This window comes from Triticum dicoccoides, chromosome 1A (assembly GCF_002162155.2).
Source record: "Triticum dicoccoides isolate Atlit2015 ecotype Zavitan chromosome 1A, WEW_v2.0, whole genome shotgun sequence".
Taxonomy (NCBI): Eukaryota; Viridiplantae; Streptophyta; class Magnoliopsida; order Poales; family Poaceae; genus Triticum; species Triticum dicoccoides.
Window position 1 is genome coordinate 417,640,180 of NC_041380.1, and position 12,377 is coordinate 417,652,556.

The 12,377-nt window shown below is 60.0% G+C and overlaps 1 pseudogene; it reads left to right on the forward strand.

Moving 5' to 3' along the window:
• Positions 1–11,627: 11,627 nt before the first annotated feature.
• The window catches only part of LOC119296466, a 21,168-nt pseudogene continuing 20,418 nt past the window's right edge, over positions 11,628–12,377 (forward strand).

The window sequence follows — 12,377 nt, forward strand, 5'->3', positions numbered from 1 at the left end:
TCATCAAGGTGCGGACTCGTCCGCCGCGCTGGTTGCCTGCGGCGGCGCGCAGAAGCGCCGGGCCGCGTCGATCCTCTTCGGCAGCCGGCCGAAGAAATCCAAGGCTCCCACGGCGGCGACCAAGCAGGATGAGGCGGCCGCGAAGGCGGCCCGCTTCCGCAAGGCGGTAAAACAGCCGCAGGCGATCTCGGCGTAAGTCGTCGAATGCCTCGTATATATACTTTTTGTTATCCCTTTCGACCAAAACTCTTCTAAACCTTTCTTGGCTTGCCTGACAGGGCACCGCTTTCCCTTGAGCGGGGTCCCGGCGGCTCCGTAGTTGGGCGGACTGGAGGGTCTTCAGGCTCCCGCCGCGTGGATCCCCGTGCCGACCTTAGGGAGGCCACGGAGCGGAACGCACGGGAGGCACGGGAGGAGCGGGAGGCGGCGGAGCGAAGGACCGACCAGGCGGCGAAGGAGCAGGCCGAGGCGACAGCCAAGGCCCGGGCGGAGGCGGCAACCAAGGCCCGGGCGGAGGCGACAGCCGCGGAGACGGAGGCGGAGGCCTCGCACAACCGGCCTCCGCTGCTCGTCGTTCCCCTTCGCGCCGTGGCCCTCGGCATCCCAGTGCCCTCGTCGGAGGAGGTCGACCAAGACCCGCCGGTGATGGAGAGGAGGGAGGGCTCCATGATCTTCGTGGAGGGGGCGCCGCAGGCAGCGCCGACCGGAGCGGGCCAAGGCGGCCAATCGGCTGCGGTGCCAGAGCAGCCGGCCAGGGGCGAGTCGGAGGCAGGGGCCGGACTCGAGGTGCAGCCAGCATTGCGCCGGCGCGCAGGGGGTGGCGCCTCCGCGCCGGAACCGCACCAAGCTGCGGGCGCCGGCCAGACGGCGGAGGCCCTGGAGGCGGCCAGCACCAGCGCGTCCGAGTGGACCCCCAGCGGGGGGACGGGCGAGCTGAACGCGGCGGCCCAGGAGGTCCGGAGCCGGCTTCAAGCTCAGGCCGCCTCGCTGCAGCGATACACCCAAGAGTTCCTTGCGACGCGGGCCGTCATCTGGGTGAGTCTTCTGTCCTGGGTTGTTTTGTTCTTTGATTTCTTCTGTGGGGGCGCGTCAGCGCACCCACTGCATGTAGTCCCCGAGATTCGAGCCGACTGCTGAGCAGTCGGGTCGGATCTTCCTTGACGACTATCTTATTCTCGCCTTCTGTCTGATTTTCCAGGAGTATCATAACCTCCGCGCTGCTGCCTTCAACTCCCAGGCTCAGGACCTGGTCGGAGAACCGAGGATCTGACCAGCAGCCTGAGTGTGTGCTTTGTTTCGTTCATCTCCTGTGGGGGCGCTTCAGCGCACCCACTGGGTGTAGTCCCCGAGATTCGGGCCGACTGCTGAGCAGCCGGGTCGGATCTTCCTTGACGACTTCTTCCTTATTAATTTTTTCCTGTCTTCATGCTTGCAGGAGCCAATGCCGACTTGAGGGAGCAGCTCAGCGGGGCCCAGGCCACCCTTCGCGCCAAGGAAGCCGAGTACAGCGCCTTGGTCCTGGAGCATGACCGCCTGGCCAATAAGTTGGCCGACCAGGAGGAGAGCCACAAGGCGGCTCTGAAGGAAGCTCAGGACAGCAAGAATGCCCTGAGGGCCGAGTTCGAGACCGAAGCGGCGGGCTGGGCTGAGGCGAAGCAGGCATTGAGCGAGGGCTTCGGTCGTATCGAGGATCTGATCGATGGTAAGCCACCTTCTTCACTCCTTGCTTGCCCCTTGATCCCTGATTTGTATTCCAACTTGTGCTGCTTTTTGTTCTCCGTGCAGACTACTTTCCCGGTTACTCTGTCTTTGCCGCCCAAACCATCGAGGCCCACCGCGAGGCACGCCGGCAGGCGGGGGCTGAAATCGCGCCGGGCGCGGGCCGGACGCTCGAGGAGCAACTCTTGGCAGTCCAAGCCCGGCTGCAGCCGGCTCACCGTATGCTCCACCGCCTCCAGCGCGCCGGGGCGCAGGTGTTGGCCGCCCTTTGGCCAAGCGAGACGATTCCCCGCACCCCAAGTCGGACTGCCGACTGGCTGGAGGTTGCGGTTGGCCGCTTCGAGGCCTGGAAGGCATCGGCAGCCCGGCTTGGAGCTGGGCGGGCGCTGGAGTTCGTCCGAGCCTGGTATCCGGGGCTGAACCTGGACCAACTGCGCACCTGGCGGCTGGAGGCCGACGAAGAGCTGGAGGAGGTGCGGCCGGCTATCGCTCAGCACGCCTCGATGATCGCCGAGTGCACTGATATCAGCATCTTCGCTCCTGAAATTAATGACGACGACGTTGCCCAGCCGGAGGAGTGGTTCGGGCTAAACCCGGCAGCGGGTGAGGACTCGGCAGAGGAGATCGCCTCCAGCGATGAAGGCGAAGACGACGAAGGAGAGGAGGGCGAAGACGTTGAGCCGGCCGGTGAAGCGGCCAGCCAGCCTCAGCCCGATCGTGCCTCCAGCAACAAGGCACGTGCTAGCGCGCCCTCTGCGGGAGGCGGTGATCATGCCGAGGTTCGCCAGCCGGCCACTCCTCCAGCTGGCACTGCCGTCTCCACCGACCTGCCCGACTCGCCAGTCGCTCCCTTGGCTTAATCTGCCATCCTTGTTTTTTCCTGCTTGTTGCCTTTTGAACAATTTTATTAAACTTGCGCAGTTCCACCCACTGGGGGTGTATTCAAACTATGTTGAATGCTGTCCTTTTGAAGGTCTTTTATGTAATTATTGTGTGCGTGTTTGGCTTCCATTTACGTATGCTTTTTGTCCTTAGGCTGTTTCCTTTGCCGCCTTCCCCTTTGGGGAGGTAAGTACTCGAGGTTTTTTAGACTGAAGTGAGGTGAATGGAAGCCGGCCGGCCGGCTACTCTGGTAGTCGATCGGTGGTGGGAGAAAAAACGGCTTTTGTTATATTAGTCGGTTAGTCCCTAGCCGTTTTTCGTGTGGGCGTCCTTTCCTGCCTTTAACTGTTGCCAGCCGGACAGCCGGTTCTTCGAACTGCGACTTTTGGCAAGAGAAGGCTTGGGTGCCGGCACACTACTTGTCTGACCGCGGGTAGGACTTCTAATATAACGCAAGGCGGCCAGTCCCCGGGCCGACTAGTCGAACCCGGTGCCGGATGAAAAAAGTAAATGAAATGACAAGGTCATAAGCATGATACTCTTCATTCATAGATAAAAGATGGCAGTCCCCGAGCTCTCCTCGGGGGGGCCTATTGTCTCGTACTTAATACAAAAGATAGCGTGATACATACTGTATTTCAACTGTAAAATCTTCGGAGGAGGTTGGCGTTCCATGGTCGTTCCGACTCCTTGCCGAAGTCGTCTCTCTTTCGTGCCTTCGGCTTCTGCGCGTCGATTAGGTAGTAAGAGTCGTTGCCTAAAGCTCTGCTGATGACGAAGGGGCCCTCCCAAGGGGCCGAGAGCTTGTGCTGGCCGGTTGTTCGCTGGATCAGCCGGAGCACAAGATCGCCCTCTTGGAATGATCTTGGCTTGACCTTCTGGCTGTGGTAGCGGCGCAGGCCCTGCTGATAGATGGCGGACCGGCTGAGGGCTAACAGCCGGCCCTCTTCCAGCAGGTCGACGCCGTCTTCTCGTGCTTCCCTAGCTTCCGCCTCCGTGTACATGGTTACCCGAGGTGAATCGAACTCGATGTCAGTTGGGATGACTGCCTCGGCACCATACACGAGGAAGAAAGGAGTGAAGCTGGTTGACTTGTTTGGGGTAGTGCAGAGACTCCAGAGGACGGCCGGCAGCTCATCGAGCCAACAGCCGGCTAAACACTCCAGTGGTACGACCAGTCGGGGCTTGATGCCGGAAAGGATGAGGCCGTTGGCTCGCTCGACCTGGCCGTTTGACTGCGGGTGGGCAACGGAAGCTAAGTCTAGCCGGATGCCTTGCGTCGCGCAGAAACGTGCCAAGGCTCCCTTGGCGAAATTCGTGCCATTGTCGGTGATGATGCTGTGTGGCACGCCGTACCGAGTTGTTATGTCTGCGATGAATGTCACGGCAGTCGGCCCATTCAACTTCTTGATCGGCTTTGCCTCAATCCATTTGGTGAATTTGTCCACAGCGACAAGCAGATGTGTCATGCCGTCGCGCGCCGTCTTGAATGGGCCCACCATGTCCAGTCCCCAAACGGCGAAGGGCCAAGTGAGGGGAATGGTCTTGAGTGCTGAAGACGGCATGTGTTGCTTGGAGCTGAAAAGTTGGCATCCTTTGCAATGTTTAACTAACTCCTTGGTGTTATCCAAAGCAGTCAGCCAAAAGAAACCATGGCGGAAGGCTTTGGCGACGAGTGATCTTGAGGCCGCATGGTGGCCGCATTCTCCTTGGTGGATATCTCTGAGGATTGCGATGCCCTTCTCTTGCTCGACGCATCGCTGGAGGACTCCAGTGACACTGCGCTTGACGAGCTCTTTGTTGATGATTGTGTATGCTCCAGCTCGGCGTTGGACTTGTCTTGCCTCTGTTTCGTCAGCCGGCAGATCTTGGTTTATTAGGAAGTTGAGGATGGACTGAGCCCATAATGGAGCTGCGACTTCTTCTATTGCCAACACGGCTACTACGACCAGGGCGGGCGGGCTGGGTGGTGAAACGCTGGAGTTGGCCGCCGCCTGTTGTGTTGGAGCAGTCCCCGGGCCGACTACCGCAGTCCCTGAGCCGGCTGTGGCAGTCCCCGGGTCGGGCGTAACTATGGAAGTCCCCGAGGCACCTACTGACGTCCCCGGGCCGACTATCGAAGTCCCCGGGTCGCCTGCTTGGTTCTTCGAGCCGGACCCGGCCGCGTCGGGGTCAGGCGGCACGAAGATGGAATCGGACTCTGGAGACAGCTTGATACACGGCTTGAGGAGGCGTTGCAAAGAGACACCGGTTGGTATTGCCTGCCGAGTGGAGCCTATTCGAGCCAGGGTATCAGCTGGCTCGTTGTCGGCTCTTGGTACATGGAGGAACTCGCATCCTTCAAAGTACCCACTGATCTGCTGAACGAGGAAGCGGTAGCTTGCCATATTCGCGTCCTTGGCGTCCCAGTCGCCGGATGATTGCTGGACCACCAAGTCCGAGTCGCCATAACATAGGATCCGGCGAATGCCGAGCTCTTTGGCAAGCCGGAGCCCGTGTATGAGTGCCTCTTACTCGGCCACATTGTTGGAGGCGGCAAAGTGAATTTGCGGCGTGTATCTGAGCTTGTCACCTTTGGAAGAGGTGAGGACGATGCCGGCTCCCAAGCTGGTGCGCGTCTTGGACCCATCGAAGTGCATGCGCCAATGAGTGGAGTCGGGAGCCGGCGGTAGGTACTGGGTCTCGACCCAGTCGACGAGGAAGTCGGCCAATGCTTGGGACTTGATGGCGGTGCGAGGCTGGTAGAAGATCGTGTAAGGGGCCAGCTCGATGGCCCATTTCGCCACCCGGCTGGATGCATCCCGGCTGCCTATGATCTCGGCAAGCGGGGCGGTGCATACGACCGTGATGGGATGCTCTTGGAAGTAGGGCTTCAGCTTCTTGGCGGCGAAGTACATGCCATAGCACATCTTCTGGTAGTGCGGGTAGTTCTGCTTCGAGGTAGACAGTACCTTGCTCAAATAGTACACCGGCCTCTGGACCGGCTGGGCTCGGCCCTCTTTTGGGCGTTGGACTACGATGACGGTGCTGACCACTCGGCTGGTTGCGGCAATGTAGAGGAGCATGGGCTCTTTCTCAGTCGGCGCCGCAAGGACCGGCGGTGTGGCCAGCATCTTCTTTAGCTCGTGAAAAGCTTGGTCGGCTTGGTCATTCCACTCGAAGTGAGTGGTCTTCTTCATAAGGCGGTAGAGGGGGAGAGCTTTCTCTCCGAGCCGGCTGATGAAGCGGTTTAGGGAGGCCAAGCATCGGTAAACTTCTGGATGTCTCGATGTTTGGTGGGAATCGCCATTCTCTCAATGGCCTTGATTTTCACCGAGTTGCATTTGATGCCGCGTTCGGAGACCAGGAAGCCTTGGAGCTGGCTGGCTGGCACTCCGAACACACATTTCTCGGGGTTGAGCTTGATTTGGAACCGGCGTAGGTTCTCAAATGTTTCCTTGAGGTCTTCCAGCAAGGTGCCGCGCTTCTCCGTCTTCACCACAATGTCGTCTACGTAGACATGGGCGTTTCTGCCGAGCTGCTTGAGGAGGCACTTCTGCATGCAACGCTGAAAAGTGGCACCAACATTTCTCAAGCCGAATGTCATAGTCAGGTAGCAGAAGGCTCCAAATGGCGTGATGAAGGCGGTCTTCAGGCGGTCAGCCGGATCTAACTTTATCTGGTGGTATCCTGAGTAAGCATCCAAGAAACTCAACAGCTCGCATCCGGCCGTGGAGTCTATCACTTGGTCAATCCTCGGGAGGGCAAAGGGATCTTTGGGGCAGGCCTTGTTGAGGCTCGTGTAGTCTATGCACATGTGCCACTTATTGTTCTTCTTTAATACGAGGACCGGGTTGGCAAGCCACTCTGGAAAGAAAACTTCCATAATGAAGCCGGCTGTCAGAAGCCGGGCTATCTCCTCTCCCACAATTCTTCTTTTCTCCTCCGACAGTCGGCGGAGGGGTTGTTTGACTGGTTTTGCGTCTTCTCGGACGTGTAGTTTGTGCTCGGCGAATTCCTTCGGAACACCCGGCATGTCCTTGGGGGACCATGCAAAGATGTCCCGATTCTCACGGAGGAAATCGGCGAGCTCGCCTTCCTATTTGCTGTTTAGGTTTGCCCCGATGACAGCAAACCTCTCTGGGTGCTCGGGGTCAAGAGGTATCTTCTTCGTCTCCTTGGCCGGCTGGAAAGATCCCTGGGCATCATACTCCTTGGGATCGGGGGACAGGGCCGACTGTTTGCCGGCCATGGCCACAACTCGATCCAACATCTTCTTCTCTTCGGCAATCATAAGGGACTCGGCCAGCCGGCTGCTGGCTGCCGCGCACTCGGAAGACTTCTTGTAATCGCCGGCTATGGTGATGACGCCCTTGGTGCTCGGCATCTTCATCTTGAGGTATGCATAGTGGGGAACCGCCATGAACCTGGCCAAGGCAGGTCGGCCAAGCAATGCATGGTAGGGGCACTCCAGGTCCACCACCTCAAACCAGATCGCTTCCCGGCGGAAATGCTCCTTGTCCCCGAAGAGTACATCAATCTTGATCTTGCCAATGGGGGCGCAGGACAGGCCGGGTACGATGCCATGGAACACTGTCCGAGTAGGCATGAGTTGCTTCGTCTTGACGTTCAGCTTCTCCATGGTGTCACGGTATAAGATGTTGATGCTGCTCCTGCCGTCTATCAACACGCGGGAGAAACGGGCGGCGCGTCTGTCCATTGCAAAGGTGGCATCCAGGACCAACGCATAAGAGCCGGGAGATGGCATCACCTCTGGGTGGTCAGCCCGACTCCAGCTGATAGGTTTTTCTGACCAGTGCATGTGCTCGGCGGGGTTGGCAGCGACCATGCTGACTTCCTGGTGCTCTCGGTGTTTGCTGCGCCGGTCTTCGGGCTGGCTTGTAAAGACGACATAGGCGGCATGCTCGTCAGGGAACTCATCATGCACGGCTCCGACTGCGGGCCGAACGGTCGGCGGCTGCGGGGCCGGAGGCGGCGGACCGGCAGGCGGAGGCGGCGCGAGCCCTTCGCCTTTGGAGATTCGGGTGAGCCAATGGCACTTCCGGGTTGTGTGGTTGGACGGCTTCGCGCTGCTGTGGAACTTGCACGGGGCGTCGAGAGTTTGCTCGTAGGAGAAGGCTGGCTACCAAGCCGGCCTGCCGCCCTTGGATTTCTTGGGTGCGGGCTGCCCTTCGGGCTGCTCGTCCTCGACTGTGGCCACCTTCCAACTGGCGGGAGGCGGCGCAGGGCCCTTGCGCTTGTGGTCGTTCGGGTGTGGGCGTCGGCCGGAATCCCCAGCCGGCGTCTTGGGCGCTGGGTTGAGTACCTTCCCGGACGCGTCTACTCGGAGCTCGGTCTTCATTGAGGAGTCGGCGGTGGCGTACTTGTCCGCTATGTCTAGAAGCTCGTCGAGGGTAGTCGGCTCGTCGCAGAGAAGCTTGTGCTTGAGGAGGGTGCCTTCTCGGCACCCAGCAGTGAAGTATTCTATGGCTTGCACCTCGTGCACCCCTTCGCAAGAATTGCAGAGCTCGGCCCAATGCATGAGGTAATCGCGAGTAGACTCGGCGGGGCCTTGTACGCACAAGGAGAGCTGTCTGGGCTTGGGAGCCCGCTTGTAGGTGCTGGTGAAGTTGCGGACGAAAGCTTCTGTGAAATCTAGCCAGCTGTTGATGCTGTATGGCTTGAGGCTGTTGAGCCAGGTTTGCGCCGTGTCTTGCAGCATGAGGGGCACGTACTTCACGGCAACGCGCCTGTTGCCATTGGCTATGCTAACCGCCGTGGAGTAGTCGATCAACCAATCTTCCGGCTTCATGGAGCCGTTGTACTTGGGCGTGTCTCTTGGGAGCGAGAACCCTTTGGGGAAGGGCTCGTCGCGGATGCGGGGGCCAAAGCAAGGCGGGCCGACATCGTCTTCTTCTTCCAGCGCCAGGGATCGCGCCAGGCGGTCGATCCGATGGCGGGCGTCGTTCTCGCTGACTCCTTCGTGGCGACCTAGCCGGCCGCTGAGAGTCGGATGCGCAACAGGCGGCGGGGTTGGATATCTCTCTCCACGGGGCCGAGGCGGAGGCTGGTTGCCCCGCCACTCCACGGCCCGAGGGTGGCCTTCTGCATCTCGCTCGATGGAGATTCGGGTTTGGCTTCGGCTGGCAGCCGGCTCTTTCTCGCGCCGCACGCGGGTTCTACCCGTAGTCGGCGTCCGGGACGTCGCGTCGTGATCTCGGCGCGGGGGAGGGCTTTCCGCGCGGGCGTCGGCTTCGTGCCGCTGCGTGGCTGCATCGATTAGCTGCTGGATGCGTCGGGTCATGTGGGGGAGTTCTTCGGCCCCCAGTCCGTCTAGCTCGTCTACGGCCGCCTGGGCGGCCCGCAGGTTCTCGAGTGGAGTGGCGTAGACTGGGCGGTCGACTCCTAACATGTCGGTGATGACAGCGCCGCACTGTCTGACAACGCCGACCCGGCTGGGCCCGCCTGGGGACGGCGTGCCAAAGGCGGCGCGGTCGGCTTCGCGTCGGTGAGCCTCAGCGAGGCGTCTCATGGAAACCAACTTCCGGCCCTCCGCGAGGAGGGCGAGGCGGCGAGCCTCCAGTGCTTCAACGTCGGCATCGGCCGGGAGGGGGATGTACAAGTCGTGGACCGCCGCGTCCGGGGCGTCGTGGGCGCTCTCGTCAGCAGTGCCGCCGTGGCCGATGACCATCACCTCGGTGGTGACAGCGTCGTAGCCATCGGCCCGGGGAAGCGGGTCGTTGTAGATCGTGACGTCGGTGGGGAAGGTATCGAGTGAGGCCGTGTCAGAGTCGGCAGGCATCGGGTCGGTGGAGCCAACCGACTCCAAATCCACAGCAGGCTCGCCGGAGACATGGAGCTGGCCAAGGAGGTTGACGAGGTGGTCGGTGCCCGCGTCGGAGGCGAGCTCGTCGGAGATGAGGGTCTTGTCGAGGAGATCGGCGAAGCCGCTTGCTGCGCAGATGCTGGTGACGCCTTGCAGCGCGTCGTGGCAAGCGCCATCGGGCGTGCCGGGCTGGCTACGCTCGCGGGGGAGGAAGAAGGTTCCTGTCCAGAATAGGTCTCCGGACGACGATGCACCTGGCCCCACGGTGGGCGCCAAGTGTCGGGTGGTAGGTGCGACATATGCCAACGGGTGGCTTATCATTGTGGGAGCCAGTAAGACGTCGCCGGTGCCTGGAAGCGGGATGAGGCGAAGACATGCACGCCGGCGAATCTTACCCAACTTCGGGGCTCTCCGTGGAGATAACACCCCTACTGCTGCTCTGCGGGGTCTCCGCATGATCACTAGATGAACAAGTAGCTACACGATGCTCCTTGAGCTATTTGGCGAGAGGAGGAAGAAGGGCTCTGCCCGCTCTCTTCTCCTCCCTATGTGGTGTTTAAAACTAGCAGGGATCAACCCTTTGCATGGGTGTCCCAGGGGGTTTATATAAGCCCACCCCTCGGGGATACAATGGTAATCCGGCTGGGTGCGGGGCCCAGCCGTCTGTGTCTACACTCGCCGGCTTCTGCGCCGACTGCTGGGGCCCGCCGGCTGCTGGGTCCCGTCGGCTGCCGGCTCCTTGGTCGACAGGCAGGCCCCACTGTCCAGGGCCTTGTCGGCGGCTGGTTACTGTTGCTCAATCCTGGTGACGAAGGCTTCGCCGAGGTGGGCGTGGCTACAGTGCCGCCGTCTGGCGGGTGATCGCTGTAGGCTCACCGCGTCTTGTCTCCTTAATGGGGCGTCCCCTTCGAGGGGGTGGCAAACCGGCTGTGGAGAGCCGGCTCTGTCTTGGGCCGACTGGGGGAGGCCGGGCCGCCTTCGGGTGTCTCTCTGCCTGAAGGGGCCCACCGCCCGTGGGCCACTCTGGCGGCCCGTCGTGGATGACATCAGGGTCATCGTGGCAACAGTGCCGCGCCGGACGGGTCATGGCCACCCGTACGGCGCAGTGTGCCAGGCGTGCTCCGGGATTCGGGGGTGGCAAGTTTTACTGTAGCCACGCCCCGTCACATCGCCGTTATGTGGGTGCAGATTTCGTGAGTACGATCTTGACCGCTTTATGGGAGCCGGCTTCTTGGAGTCGGCCCTCTCGGAGCCGGCTCCTCGGAGCCGGCCCTCCCGCGACTTTTTTCATGAAGGCTGAAGTCGGGCCGCCTTCCGATAGTCGGCCTGGGAAACAGCCGGTGAGGGGAAGGCGGCCCTATGTCTTGGATTCTTAAGGGCCGGATGGGCTCGTAATAATTTTTTCAGAAGGGCCAGGGGGAGCCGGCTTGGCTACCCATGGTTATTTCCTCCGACAACCGGGTTGTCAGACGCTTGCGAAGCTCCCCCCTCCCCTGATTTGTTTTCGGCTTGCTATAGAAATGACCTCTGGACCGTCGAGCGGACCAATACAGGAATGTGTTGGATGATAAAACACGTCGAGTCCGGACGGTTGCGGGTGGTTTGAGAGTTCGCGTTGAAGATGGCTAAGTGTAGAGAGATTCATAATGCACAATCACAATGTCTCTAAAATAAATGACTGCTTACCTTTAATCTACCCCAAACGAGAAGTATGTACGAGTGGTGATGACATCCGCATCGGTCGGTCTTTTGAATTTGCGAGAATGTTCAAACGAAAAGGTTGAACAAAGTGGACGGCAAAAACACTTTAAAGAAGCAGTCCTTGGGCAAAGGAGGGAAGGAAAACAGAGGCTGGAATCAAGATCCTTCCGTGTAGAATGCCCTTTTCAACTTTCATGGTCTTCCCCACGACCCAACCATGCAAGACTAGTTAGAAAATGACTGCTCGACCAGGCAATAACCAACATTAAGCCAGTAATTAATCTAGTCCCCAGGATGACCAAAGACCCGTTCTCTCTTTCGTACCCGCTGCAGCCTGCTAACGATGTACGTGCCACGCTGTTTCCTTCGTAGTAGTATATGGTCGGGGGTGGTGCCCTTACTTATACAGCTCATACGCGTGACACGAAGTCTTGCGCTCACTTTGCTTAACCTCGTACACACATCACAAATTCATCCTTGCACTACATTCACGAGAGGTGGTCCTCCTCTCCATTAGCCGCGACGATCTTGGAGGGATGGATGACGTGCTGTCGCAGATTAGCGAGGCGTTCCGGCTCGCCGGCGAGCTCATGGGTGAGCTCCAGGCCACCCAGAACGGCCCGGCCTACATCGCCGCACGCTGCCACGGCATTGTCCATGCCTACAACAGAGCCATCCGCATGCTGCAGCAGTACGGCGTGGGCGACGTGGCCGCAGCCGCGCCACGTGAGCTCGAGGCCGGGTCGATGGACATCCTGCGCCTGGGCAGCACGGGCGAAGGCGGCGCTAGCCAGTTTCTCGGAGAGACTCCGGCGCATTTGGCCCACCGGAAGGAGCCATTCCACATGCCGGCCGGCGTGTTCGGTGCGCGAGTGGCGCCACAGCATACGATGTGCGCGGGGGCGGGCGTCGCCGGCACGTCCGGTGGCCCGATGAGGAGGCTGCCGTCGTCCAGGTCTCCGCCAGCGGTCCAGCCACGGCAGGGCAGGAGGAGGTACGTACGCGAGCCTGTGCTTTGTTCTGGCAATCGTTGCATTTTGGGGGTCAACGGTTCAAACGCGCAGACCATTTACCACGTCATGCCCCAGAAATGCCAGCGAATTTTCCTAGTCCCCCGCAGCGAACGTTCACTGCGACAGCGGCGTAGGGGCGAATTGCTCGGCGAGTCATGGGGCGTCAAGAACTAGTACTACATTTGTAGCAAAATATAAGACGTTTTTATAATTTAATTTGAACTGCAAAAACATCTTATATTATATTTGAATGTGTG